This window comes from Leptodactylus fuscus, chromosome 1 (assembly GCF_031893055.1).
Source record: "Leptodactylus fuscus isolate aLepFus1 chromosome 1, aLepFus1.hap2, whole genome shotgun sequence".
Taxonomy (NCBI): Eukaryota; Metazoa; Chordata; class Amphibia; order Anura; family Leptodactylidae; genus Leptodactylus; species Leptodactylus fuscus.
The window spans coordinates 134728586-134743708 of NC_134265.1; the positions used below are offsets into that span (position 1 = coordinate 134728586).

The window sequence follows — 15123 nt, forward strand, 5'->3', positions numbered from 1 at the left end:
GGGGTGAAGCACTGGTACAAGAATGGGGGGGCGAAACTGTTGAGGAAAGGAATAAAAAATAACCATAGCACAAGCTTTGCTATTGTAATCACACAATTGAGCTGCCATATATCTAGATACACGCGCATGTACCCACCAACATCAATAAATACCTCCGTAAGAGCTCAATATGGAGCTGCCCTCATTATCGATAATCACTTTAATTGTTTATACTCCTCTTCATAATCAGAACCCAAGCCAGCCTCAACTAGCCAATTTATGCACCCATCACAAGCCAGCATAGTAATGAGCAGCTAGTGCAGGGGCACCAAGAAATTCTGCCTTGTCCTCACGAATACATCATCGAAAAAATAAGCAAATGTACTGATTTTCCCAAATAGACAGTATTTATTACTATTAATCAAGCCTCATAACACAAAATTCATCTACCTCCTGCTGAGCTTAGGCTCAAGAAATGGATTCATTAGAAAAGATCACTGCCTGCTTTCTATTAAGCGCTTGCTCCATTATGTTTATACAATTGTTTATTACATTATTTCATCTAATTGTATACTAGTCAGTAAGCACCTTCCCCATTGTAGTACATAGATTAATATGATTTGCTTTTGCTATTGTTCATCCCTTTGTGTGTATGTAAGTGATAACATGTCCCAATCCTGCAATGACAGGCAAACAATAGTGATCTGCCAATGATTGTGCTTTCTAGGATCAGTCTGTTATTGGTGTCTAATTGTGCCATTACACAAGAGTACATCAGCTGAATTGGTCAGTATTGATTTCATGTTTATAGGTCAATTTAGGCTCTATTCACATTAGAGTTACTAGATCCATTCATGATAGACATGCCAGATACATTTTCAGTTGAACCCTGTTGAATGGAGAGCTTCCTGGACGACCCAATTGACTAATGATAGGTTTCCATTTGTTGGGAAGAATAGTGATACACTTCTTGACTTATTTATCATCATAAGATATTGAAACCTCTAAAGGAAACCCATAAATGCATATGAAGACACACTGCAGTGCATGTTTTATGGAGTATGCTTTGTATGGAGATATCTTAGTGCTTCCAGGAAAGACTATCCATGTACATATGGCATCCAATGGAATGTTACAACGATGTTCTCTTGGATTTATGAAGAAGTTCAACAGGAAAATACTCTGAACTCCTCTTTTGGAAATCAAAGACATATAGAGATACAATAACTGGTCTATGCACCTCTGTTATAAGTTTTATAACATGCCTAGTACTTGGACCCTAAGGGTAAGTTCATATGTAGGAATCTGCAGCAGATTCCGCTAACAGATCGCAGCAGTACACTGAAAGAAAAGCGTCCTGCTCGATCTTGTCGCAGAATCTGTGGCTTGAGACTTCCTGCGGATTAGGCCCATTAATTTACCATGCCTCAGCATCCCATCACAGCTAGTCCAAAGCCGAATACAACGATGGAAAATGAAAAGGAATTCTTCTTCATTTTCCGCCATGTGAAACAGTTACCCAAACAGTTTTTGAATATCATGATGGACTTATCCCTCGTTCACATCTGTGTTTGGTAATCCATTCGGGGAGCCCCTATTATAGTCTATGGGGTCCATGTGCTTTCACTGCACACTGCTTGCAAATGCAGTGCGGATTACTGCGGATTCATCCATTCATCCAGGCCTAAATCGGAGTGGGATGTTGCGACAGAATTCAGACAGCATCGGCATCCCATAGCCCCATAGCGGCTAGACCATGGCAAAAATGTCGGCAGCGGAAAATGAAGAGGAATTCCTCTTCATTTTCTGCCATGTGAACATACCCTAAGGTGTATAGATGAATAGATAAATGAATAGCAGCCCCAATGAGACAATGAGCATCTCAGATTCTGTGATTTGCCAAATTCAAAGTCTAAAATAGAGCAAATTCTGGAGGGAATACTTGTTTACACCACAGTCATTCTGTTCTCAGTTTGTATGTCTAAAAAGAAATACACATTCATAATAATGCACATAGTGGTTGGATTCAAACCCAGGACTCCAGCACTGCAATGCTAAACACTGAACCACCGTGCTGCCAGTGCCAACATATTCTGCAACACTTCATCAATTATAAAGTTAGCAGAAAATTTCCAATCATTGTGTTGGGCATTCTGTTAATTTAATGTATCTATTATTTCCATTTTGCTTGATTTACTGAAAATTTCCTGTTTAGACTAGATGAAGTACGTAAAAAGCAATGGTGAATTGCGAAAACTATTACTAGAGCACTATCCAACATGGTGCTAAACTTCTGAAGGAAAACTAACGAAGAAAAGGGAAAATTGATCTATCAATAAACAATCAAAGTCAATTTAGTAGATAAAAAGCAAAGATTTTTTACTACAAGGTAAAAGCGCTAAATGAACAGGTGACGACTGAAGTGAACAGTGTATGCTACACACAGAAGAGGAGTCATAGCCCTTATATATTGTAAATGGACCATCACAACTATGGGCAGTAAGTTTACTAAAATAGTTCCTGCACATGGCAAGAACTGTGAGTATTTTATTGTGCTGTTCTTAAATGGCATCTGTACTCGCAATCTAAATACTCTCAAAATGTGACTCAGAACTCGCTTTTGTGCCAGACTTCCCTACAATTTTCCTTCCCCATAATAAAACCACTAAGTGTTATGCTCTGAACTTGCCGCATTTCAAATATTTTGTACATAAGTGAACTATTTTTTTTCAGTCAGCATGGAATCCACAATGATTAATCTACAACCTTAAAGGGAGTCTGTCAGCAGGGACATCGGCTGTAAACTAAATACATAGCAGAAGATTTACTATTGTGGTTACAACTAGAGATGAGCGAATAGTATTCGATCGAATACTACTATTCGATCAAAAACCTCCATTTGCGTAGTTATTGGTGTACTCAAATATTACGCGGAAAGGCGGGAAATATTCGATTCCCCTCCAACATCCTTTGGCGCCTTTTTTTTTTTTTTTTTTTTTTTTTTTAACACCAATGTCTATGGAGGGGAGGTATTCAAATCAAATATACTCGCTCACCTCTAGTTACAACTAGACTCTGGCGTAAATGTACCGCATTTTAGGTGCATCTTACGTATCTACTTTGAGCAAACTTGCGAGACTTGTGGCCATGGCTTCTCGGTAAAGGGGGCATGCACCCAAATTGCACCACAATTTTGGTATAAAAGACAACTAATATGTGGTATAGGTAGTCTAAAGATGTGTCAGATTTATCATCCAGCATCAGCCACTGTGATAAATCAGATATATCAGGCATATTTTCAGACTGTCTATGTTTATATTGTCTAACTATTAGTAAATATGGGAAGAAATTCTTTAGATGCAGGTGTCCAGATTCTCATCCTGGTTCACCGTCCCTCCAATACTTCTAATACCAGATTCATTCGGAATGACACCCATGGAGTGAGATTTCTGAATGGGGTGAAGGTGGTGAGGATATCATTCAAAATGAAAGGGGCAGTTACAAGTAGTGCAGGGGCGGTGAGACAGGGTGAGAGTCAGTGCGCTTAAGAAATGCCCAAATTAGTTCTTGGAGAGTGATTTCCATAGATATAAACAGCAGGATTTCTCAAGGTGGGAGCATAGGATGCCCATAAAGAGGCTCCATTAGAATCTGTGTGAACTGCCTTAGGGGGCATTCAAACGGAGTAATACCGCGCTGGTTCTGTCCCAACAACTTGCGTAAGAATCAGTGCTGCAAAACAGAATCCCATTGAGTTCAATGCGTTCTGTTTAACGCGTGTAACACATTGAAATCAATGGGACCCCTTTGCTTTCTATGTGTTACGTGCGTTAAACGGAACCCATTGAACTGAATGGGATTCTTTTTTGCAGCGCTGATTCTTATGCGAGTTATCGTGCCAGAATCAGCACCACATTACTCCGTGTGAATGCCCCCTTACAGTGTGTCTAGTTCATAAATGACGTTACAATTGACAGACTCTCTTTAAGGTATCTCTTCGCAAAATGCAGTAAAACTGCTTAAAAGCTATAATGGGAACAAAAACGGATTTCAATTTGTAGACAATTAAAAGTTAAATATTTTTGTAAACATAAGTAATTAAAGAATTAAGTTTTAAAGATTTTCTCTAATAATCTTAGCCCAAGGCCAAATGTTGGTTAAAGGCTGCTTTTTTGTTGCGCATCCAAGAGTGGCTACAAAAGGAATTGGATGTATAATGGAATCTCGTATACGTCTCCCTTAATTATTTGTATTTGCAAAAATGTGTAAGATTTCATTGTCTATAGATTTAAATAAGGTTATGGTAGTGGGAGCCATTTTAACTTGTGATCATATTTTGCTTCAGTCATTTCTACTATACAATAGGTTGAATTTATTGGTTTTATAATTCATATAACTGATTTACAAAATTTTCAATAAATTTGTATAAATCAATAGCATAATGTAAAAATCTTTGTGCAGGGCATCAAGTCCTTTTGTTCTTTTTAGAGACTCAATCATAATGGGGAAGACATTGTGGTCTGAGCTGAAGCTTCCATACCTATAGACTAAATACTGCCATTGTGGGATCATCCAGAATTCCTTAAAGGGGCTCTATCAGCAAAATTATGCTGATAGAGCCCCACATATGCCTGAATAGCCTTTAAAAAGGCTATTCAGGCACCGTAAATGTTATATTAAATCCTGGTCCCGTTTTTAAATAAAAGCATTAAAACATATATGCTAATCTTACCAAACGTGCACCATGGGCAGAGATAAACGATGCGACGTCAGCTTCTGTCTTCATGTAGTAACGCCCTCTGGTTCCGTGTCTTCCGGCTTCTTCTCTTCAAATACCGCGCCTGCGTAGTAGCACTTCCCTCCGGAGCTTTACTGCGCAGGCTCACTCGCCATTTTACTTAATGGCAGTTCGCGAGTGAGCCTGCGCAGTAAAGCTCCGGAGGGAAGCGCTACTACGCAGGCGCGGGATTTAAAGAGAAGAAGCCAGAAGAAGACACAGAACCAGAGGGCGTTACTACAAGAAGACAGAAGAGGCAGGCGTGCCCGAAGCTGACGTCACATCGTGCATCCCCGCCCATGGTGCACGTTTGGTAGGATTTGCATATATGTTTTAATGCTTTTATTTAAAAACGGGAGGGGGGGTTAATATAACATTTACGGTGCCTGAATAGCCCTTTTAAAGGCTATTCACGCATATGTGGGGCTCTATTAGCATAATTTTGCTGACAGAGCCCCTTTAAGTGGCTCAGGGGAGAGCATTCTTGACTTGGAGGGAAAGGGGTATTCCGGTGTTAAGAGAAGTGCAAATATAGAGGAGAAATGTTGCTGGAGTCCAAGAGAATTTTTGGATAAACCAGGACTACTGGACAATCAGATTCACTCTTTCTGAAGATCTAGACTTGGGGATTTATCAAAGGAGACAGACAAGAATACCATAAGCCAACATCAAAGGCCCTGGAATACTCAGGGTAACTATATCTGTTTTATATCTGGTTTCAGGGTTAGACTCCTCCGGTCCCAAACATAACGTTATTTATTTAAATCCTGGGAGAGGTGGGCACACGACTGAGAGATTGGGAAGTCCATACTTGAAGAATGGAAAAGGATCAAGACAAGTGTAATCAATCAAAAATGGTATGTGGCCAATTTCAAGCGAATGCAGTCAGCTTTATATGGCTATCATCAGTTTCTGAGATAGGATTGTAAGAACTGGACTGATACATAGTTGTCCATTATATAATACAGTACTGGAAAGCTTGAATACTCCTCACCCCCCCCAGGCAATATTGTTCCACAAGCAGACACTTTCGAATGAGGCCACCCCTAGGCTTTTTTTTGTTTGTGGAACTGAAATGCCTTTTTGGGCAATGGCTAGCTATAGAATCCGCCGGTTTGCACATGGTAGTAGCCCAGGTAAAAGATCTGTTTGGCACAGAGCACCTGGACATAGAATGTCACAAGGAGCTTGGCACCGAATGCCTCATCACAAGATGGAAACCATTCATCGAGACACATTATTTCCACCAGGTGGTAGTGAGTATTATGATATACTTCCACTATACAAAGAAAATTTTATGGTAAAGTGGTAAAACTGAGAAAATTGAAAGGAACCTTAGGTTGTTTAAAAATGAAAACTTGACTTGAAGTTTGGGTGGATCTGATAAAAGACAGGGGCTAGGGGGCAACAGCTGAAGAAAAGGTAGTAGTGGTGCCCCACAGGACAGGATGGTAGCGACTGGGAATACAACCTGAGTTGGATCAGGAGATCAATGGGGTAAGCTCACAACTGGGCACAAAAATGGACTCCGATTGTAAAGAAGAGCCACCATTGTTAGAATGTATTGGTTATACTTGCCATTCCTTATGTGAATATGTTTTCTTTTGTACTGGTATGCCAATATTTTGTGTAATTGATATCACAAGTGTAGCACATACTTTATACTACAATGTAATACAATTGCTAGTTTTTATGTGCTGTCTTTTATGATAAAAATCTAATTAAAAGATGTTTAAAAAAAAACTACATGACTGTAGCTCACAAATATCTCACATTATAGCCACAACAGAAGTCTATGAAGAGGAAAGCAGTTTGCAGGAGCTGAGACAACGGAACCAAACTTTGGATACTTCTATAGCTGAATAGGATCTTGTGTCAATACTGGTCAGTCCGTCTCTATAATGTGCTTTAAATCCATGTTAATAAATGAGAGTTAGAAAACAAATTCTTCTCTACTTTCTGTGTGGCCTTCACCACTCCACCAACTCCTGCTCTTAGCATCTGTTAATAGGTGCCACTCCACTGATTCTGGCACAGTTGGAGTTTTTTCTCTAGCCCTCACCATTCCCGAGCAATCAATGCTGTTAGTTTTGGTGCGTCATATGTTATTGAGTTTCTGTAGTTCTACGCTACCTCTGACAGGAGATCTGAATCATGCCATTGTGTATGTTCTTTCTGTGTTCATGTGGGTTTCCCGCCACACTCCAAAGACATACAGAGAGAGAATTGTGAGCCCTACTTGGGACAGGGAGTGATGATAATATCTGTAAAGCATTGTGGAATATGTTGGCACTATATATAGTAAAATAAATAAAGTGATAGTCCCTCCTGTATCAAAGTCATATGCCGTAACAGGGCATGGATGGGGTTGTTGATGGGGCAATTCCTATAAAATTATTACCTAGCTTTGAGAACCCATTTTCAAATATTATAGATTCAATGGATGAATTGCACTATTTAGTGCTATCAATTGTTAGCTGGTACAGAATCCAACTATAGAGATCTCTAGTGCTTTTACAGGACCTGGCACAACTGTGCATTACACAGACAGGCCACTGATTTCAATGGGAAACAGGGAATTATTTTTAACCCATGGTCTCAGTATGGAACTACTGAGTACTGGCTGCAGGTTCCACCACACATTATCACTGAATGTTGGGAGTCTAAGCAAAGGAACGCCCTGTGATCAGATTATTGTCATGGAGAACTATGCTATTAAGAAGAGCAAAATACCAAATTGGTAGATTTTCCAACCTATCAAACAAACTATATACAGATGTAGTAGAGTTAACCTGGTTTGTTTTCTTGCCTTCTCCTGGATCAACACTGTAGGATTTGTAGGGTTATAGGTTGGACTTGATGGACTGATGTCTTTATCCAACCTCATCTACTATGTAACTGTGTAACCTGAACTTCTCAACTTCTGCCATTGGGTAAACTGCTGCAATGTGAAACCTTATTACAGAAGACAACAAAAGCCAATGAAAGGTCATTAGAAATGATTTATCAAAGACTTTTCATAGTTTTTTGTTGCTCCCTATGATAAGATATCATGTTGCAGTAGTTTAACTAATTGCATAAGTTCGGGTTAACTCTGCTATATCTGTATGTCAATGTCCAGCTTTCTACAAAGTAGGCCCTGTATGCACATGAAACTGCATTCTGACTTATCTATATGAGTTTATATATGCAAATATGTATCATTTGCACTACACTGTATACCACAATTATCTTATATAATTATGGGACAATAAATATTATCTGATACAATGTAAAGAAATTAATGGCTAATAATATAGGACTTGTTCTCTATGAAGATTTTAGTATGCCTGGAGGCAAAGCCTATTCACTTGAGCTTGGACTTCAATGCCTTAATCACATGTCACCTTTCAAAGCTCTCCTGTCAATCTTATTGATGTGCGATAATCAACTCAACAACAGCTTGGGGCATTGTCTAGTGGCACATCTCCAGTCCTTGGGGACATGCCATGATGCAATTGTGGAGGCAAAATGAGCTTGGAGAGGCTAAAACCTGCAGTGCTGCCAAATGATAGGTTCATCCTATCATGCAGAGAGAAATACTGCAAAGCTTCTGCATTTAATGGAATTAGGATCAATTAACAAAAAGTGTGCCGATGTTTCCTTTAAAATCATTTTTTTAAAAAGTAGTGGAAACACAGGCAGATAAAGAATAAAGATACTAACTCAATACAAACATAACAAGCACATGTAGGGAAAATGAACAAATACAGCTGTAGCTATCCACACTACTGATAAGAAAACAATCGAAACCCAAACTGCTAATCTAGTAACACCTAGACAATGCAAACGTAGCTAAAGAAAATGCACCTAGCTAATACTTAGGAAATCAATCAACGACATTTCAATAGTTTGATAATAGAGAAAATGATCTATCAGGGATATGTTGTACTGATATAAACACACTAGCAGGATTGATAATGTTGACCAATGAAGACATAACTGAGCTGTTACAAGACACAGTGCAAGCAGCACTTTTCTCTCTGCATGTTTTGTGTGGAAACCACTTGGATCCCATTATAGTCTATGGGGTCCACGGGTTTCCTTAGGTAACTGCTTTTTTATGCGTATAGGTTTCCTCAAGATCAGAAACCTGCACACAGGTGTGAACCGGGCCTTACTCTTTAAGTAAAATTAGCCACAGATATACAATAATTGTTGGCTAAAGATGATTTGGGTAAAATTGCCATGCATAATCTCCCCTTCAATAAGCCCATTTGGTTAAAATATTCATCTTAATTCTATGGAGGTATTGGGATATTTTTATTGCAGATTTTGCTGCGTTTTTTTTAAGCCAAAGCCAAGAATTACAGCAAAAGGAATGGCCAGAGGTCATCAATTGAGGTTTAACAGGTTTCTGACCCCCAGGATATCTGCCAATCAACTTTATGAAGAGACTTTATGGTTTGGGTGTGCATTGCAGCCTTTACACCTTAAAGGGATTCTACCACTAAATTTGTATTTTTTGTGCTTTAGACGTCGGAATAGTCTTTAGAAAGGCTATTCGTCTCTTACCTTTAGACATGGTCTCCGCGCCGCTGTTCCTTAGAAATACCGTTTTTTACCGGTATGCAAATGTGTTCTCTCGCAGCAATGGGGGCAGGCCCCAGTGCTCAAACGGCGATGGGGGCGTCCCCACTGCTGCCAGAGAACTCTCTCCAGCAACGCCTCCATCTTCAGCTGCATCCTCCCCTTCTCTCGTCGTCTTCCGTCTGGGTGAGCTTTGTTCGGCGTAGACTTAGAGGAGCGTACTGCGCGTGCGCGCAATTGCGGCCTCGACAAAATGGCCGCCGGCTGGCATGCACAGTCGGCTCTACTAGTGTCTCACTGGCAGAGCCAACTGCGCAGGCGTCGGAGCTGACCCAGACGGAAGACGACAAGAGAAGGGGAGGATGCAGCTGAAGATGGAGACGTCGCTGGAGAGAGTTCTCTGGCAGCAGTGGGGATGCCCCCATCGCTGTTTGAGTGCTGGGGCCCGCCCCCATTGCTGCGAGAGAACTCACTTGCATACAGGTAAAAAAACGGTATTTCTAAGGAACGGCGGTGCGGAGACCACATCTAAAGGTAAGCTATTCCGACGTCTAAAGCACAAAAAAAATACATATTTAGTGCTAGAATCCCTTTAAGGCACAGCTAGCCACTAAAATGAATTGGCTCTGCTATCAAATCTTTAAGCGAGGCCCTCTTCAGTTTAACTTGCAAATGTCTTTGAATGTTTCGATACCAGTTCCACCAATACAGAATGTCAATGGTTTGAGTATTCACGTGAGTTTATGGCACATTACGGCTGCAGGAAAATCTGCACAAAGTCCCTGTGATATATCAGTTTAGTAATAATTATTTCATGCCATTCCCTCCCTTTAGGCTGAAGGACCACATTTTTGAAAATCGCAGCATGTCAATTTTACCTGCGGAAATAAAGGTGTTTTCCCTATAGGTATAATAAGGGCAGAAAATCTGCAGAGAAAAACTCTGCAAAAATGCAATGAAAAACGCTGCTGAAAAAATGTGATGCACTTCCACTGTGTTTTTCTTGTTTTTTTTTTTGAGGGGGGGGGGGGGGGGTTGCTGGGTTTCTATATGTGGGGCCTTAATGTTTGTGACACCTCAGCTTCCCTGCTTCATGAGCATGAAAGGACACATTCAATATCCAGTGAGCAGAAGAGAATTTTAAAGGTACAGCACAGAGTAACAAAGATACTCACAGGGAACCGTAATAATAAATTATAGGCCTCATAAATAACCATAGTGAATGGGCATCAAGGACAAGCAGAGTGAGGAAGTGGACATTTTGAGGAGAAGCACACAGGATAAGAAGGATGTCTTTAAGGTGACATAGATACAGAGATATAAGTGAAAGAAAAGCATAGTTCAGAAGAACAAATAGGAGGAGACGCATGGAAGAGTTCAGGCATTGTACTGGATGAGCAGCAAGAGAAGATGTGGAGATAGAGACAGCACAAGGATATTCAGAGAGACATCCAAAGAGGGAGGGGGAAGAAGGATGGAAAAATCAATACAATTACTTCCTAACGGTGTGTTAAGAGAGTAAGGTGTCGACACACTGTCTGTGTGCGAAAATATGAGCTCCCTATATATACTGGCAGGGTCTCGCAGCTATCACATCAGCCCTCTCACTGCCGGAATACAGTCCTAGCTGGACTCTTATGAAGCACAACATATGCTCAAGCTGACGTTTATCACTGATGTATATGCGCTGTGACAGTATGTTTCAATAAGAAAATATGACAAGTGTTATCAGTTGTGTCCAGCATGCTAATGTGTCTGTATGTTATCAAAGGAACACATGGGCCATTAACGTAGCATGTAAATGGATACAAAAAAAAATGGCTGCACCCCCCATAGATAAGCTATTAACCCTCCAATGACCACAAACATGAAATATGGTAAACATAACCCTTATGGCTGTTACTCTTGCTTAATGAGCAGCCCCCTCCTGGGATAAAAAGAGAATTTATTAACCCTTTCTAGCTTTCATACTCAGAAATCTTTTCTCCAGTATTATTCTATCTGGAAAATACCATCAAACCCTTCCACCAAAAAAACAAAGAAATAAAGAAAAAAATAAAAATCATACAAAGCTTCTGTATTGAAGTAGATGTAACACATTACCATTATTTTTACTATAAGAACTTAATAATATCCTGCATGTCTATAACATAAGATGGAGGCATGTACAGACAATAAAGAATGTATGTAAAATCCAGAGCAGAGCCAGGTGAATTAGTAGCAAGATTTTATAGAGAAAAAAAAACGCATGGACCCGGAGAAAGGAGAGAGAAAGAGAGAACAGAAGCAAAAGCCAGAGAGAGGGGAAGACAAAAGCAGAGTGACAGAATATGCCCAAGATGGTTGGGGGCGGAGAGAAATGCAGAAGACAGCAGAGAGACAAAGACAGCGGAGGAAAGATGAGAGACGAATAAAGAAGCTGCAAACGGCTTTATGACGCACAAATATCATTACTGTGTGAGAAGCTGATAGATGTACCTGCTCAGTATGTAAGACTTCTCAGCCCTGCAACATATAGTCTCTAAGACAATGCACTCTATGCAATACACATCATGTGCTTTTAATTCAAAGCAGGTGAATGTCAAAGAAGCACCTCTGTTCAAGATACTGCTGGGCCACAGCATATACAGTATATATCTACATAAATTTATTACACGCTGCTATGCCATAAAACAATGTGTCGTAATATTCTGCCAGTATTAGCTAAAATAATGAGACATTCTAGTATGTGTGCTCCTTGGCACACTTATGGCTTGGCTAAATCTTTTGACCACAATTTGTGAGCTTCGTACTGTTCAGATCAAGCACATTAAATCTGGATGGCACTGTGAAGGTGTAATAAAACACAATCTCAAAATGCATTGACTAATACGGTAAGTAATATACCATGGCTAGGTTTAAAGCTACAGTCGCCCTCTCTATAGGACGGCCATCTAGATCATTACCTGGATACTGGGCTGAGCTCTGCCATTAAATACAAAGATATTTTGATAAGTCGAGGAATGGAAAATTGTTCCTATTTGAGGAGAAACCCTGCTATTCACAATAATGAGGTTGTTCTACCAATCACCAAATACACTACCATCATAGGAATCACCGATTATGTAGGTCAAATAATCCTGTGGATTTCATAATTATGAAAATCTAAAAACATAGTTCAGATGAGTCATTTTTGTTTTCATCCCAGTAAATGAGAGTCGGCCTACATGCACCTGGCCTTATTACAGCTCTGTATGGTCTCCATGTTGTACAGAGCCTTTCTTGGTAAGGCTAGCATATACTTTTATGGGACCTTCCATTTTCTCTGCATGTCACCAACTTCCTATGGAGTTATACAGTTTTCCCTTGCATCTCTAGGTATTCTGCACTAGAATCATTGGGACAGATTTATTAAGAATGGTGTTTAGTAAAGGCCCAGACAAGTATATGGCATGGCTGATCTATGAAAATGCTGTGACCTATGTTTAAAGGGAAAAAGAAACTTATACTATGCAGTGCTCCAAGCACTATATAGGGGCAAAACGTGACCCAAGTGCCTCCATCTAACCATATGTAGATGGCTGTCCCTACTTACCTTGTGCTATTTAGAAAAGTAGTATATTTAATTTGGCAGAGGGACCTTTGGGGAACCCTCAGGTTCAAGGACCCAGTAGCGACTGCAATTGCTACGCCCCTATCTGTATGATTAGGGTTTTTGCTTCTGGGTGGTAGATTGTATTGCACCGCAACGCAAAAAAGAAATCCTGCCACAGTTTGGCCATGTCGCACACAAATTCCATCCACAAATTGTAGAAAAATAGCTGCAGCCGTCAAATTTTTGGAAATCGCAGCAAGCCAGTTATATCTTTGGAAATGCCAGTAGTTTTCCTATAGGTATAATTGAAGCAGAAAGTCCTCAGTTTTCCTCTGCGGACTTTCAGTGAAAAGCACTGCGGGGAAAAACCGTGAGGGTTTCCGTCGCTACGTGGGGCCTTAGCCTTAAAGTCTTTTGTACTTTAAAAACTTCTGCCATCCTAATCTGTAAACCTTTCTTTGCAGTCCAACCATCAAAGGCTCTTATTTCTCTACTGGGAGCTGAGATTCCTTCCTGTATTACTCTGTTGAGCAAAGTCCCCTTGGTATTTGATGAATAAATCCTATAGAATAGCATAACAAGTAGATGTTCACGAATAACACCTTTGATGAATTAACCTCTGGTTTATGTGAAACCCTTTATATTTTAATCTCTCTACTCTCTTACTTTACCTCCTTTCCTTTACGTATTCCTGCACTTAGCCTTGCAGGTATCTTAGTATATCTACTGCTCTTTCATATATGGGATAGGGGCATGTTATGTTCAGAAAATATGACATAAAATCTAAAATAAAGTGTCTTAAACGTGGATGATTGTATGTTTTTTTGGTAAATGGCTTTTAGATGAGTAAAGCATCACCAAAAGTCCAGTAGTGATTCATGCACACCCTTCTTCTCAGCATTATAAGCTCAGCAGATTGATATATATTGTATTGTGGGAATAGATTTAGTAATATATTCTGGACGTTCCTTGCACTGGTTGAGCTTTGTTACTAATATACTGTACACCCCAATACCTCAAAGCCCCATTTATTGCCTGTGTGGAACTCAGCTGCAAAACTGAGGCCGAAACTGTCATTCCTCTCCCTTGCCAACGTTCTGATGCTCAGTCACATAGCTGACTCCACTATACTGCGGTTCGAGTAGTAGGGAGTAAGTGACGTCAGTGATAGTTGGAACGTCAGCAGGGGAGGCAGAGGAATGAGAGTTCCAGCTTCTCTAGCTGCCCTCCACAATGAAAGTAAATGGGGCCCTGAAAAATCAGGGTGTATATTAGTAATCAAGCTTGACTAATACAGGGAAGGCACTGGTAAGCTTTATTACTGCCTAGAGAACTCCTTTAGGCTGGAGCCCCACAGGGTATAAATACTGCGGATAAAAACACAGCGTTTTACAGTTCCTGCAAAGTTAGCAAATCCTATCTACACATTTCAAGAAAATACGCACAGAAGACACTGTGATTTCCAAAATCATTGGAAACCTCTGCGGACTTTCTGTGAAAAGTGATGCAAGAAAAACCGCAATGTGTTGCTGCCGCGGTTCTTCCTGTGGCGCTTTTTCGCTGCGGTCTGCTACTTGGGGCCTTAAGGGTTCTACTCACTGACACCTCTGTATGCACACTTATACAAGGAAGACAAAGCTGTATATTACTATAAAAACATCCACTGGACTCCTAAACTGGGGGAACAAATATAAATGACTAAATTACATGTTAATGAATATTATCTAATAAGACTACATATTTATCGGTTCAGCTCCTTCACCTCCACAACTTGCTATCGGACTGCATATTTAAATTGACAGATTACCTTTAATGCCTTCTCTTGCCATCTGCACCACTATTGTAACAATAAACTCCATTTTAACCATTTAATCTATCGTAATCTACCTTTAATCAATCTGAGATAAACCGTGTTTCCCCGAAAATAAGAGTGTCTTATATTAAATGTTGGTTCTAAAGATATGCTAGGTCTTATTTTCAGGTGATGTCTTATTATTATTATTATTTTTTTTTATTTTTTTTTTGTGTGTGTGCTGCTGTTGTATCCACTGTTCCTGCTGCTGTGGGATGAGCTGGGAGAGTGGAACCCCGCCGCATATGATGCTTAGTGTATGCACAGCTCATCCAACAGCAGCAGGAACAGTGGATACAAGGTATCGCAGCAGCATACCTGTGCACACGGAACAGTGTTTATCCGGCTGCAATGTTTTTCTTCATACAATCT

The 15123-nt window shown here is 40.1% G+C and overlaps 1 protein-coding gene across 1 annotated transcript in view; it reads right to left on the minus strand.

The window, feature by feature from the left end:
• Positions 1-15123, minus strand: part of ZFHX2 (zinc finger homeobox 2) — a 64822-nt gene that overhangs the window by 37316 nt on the left and 12383 nt on the right. The window lies entirely within an intron of this gene.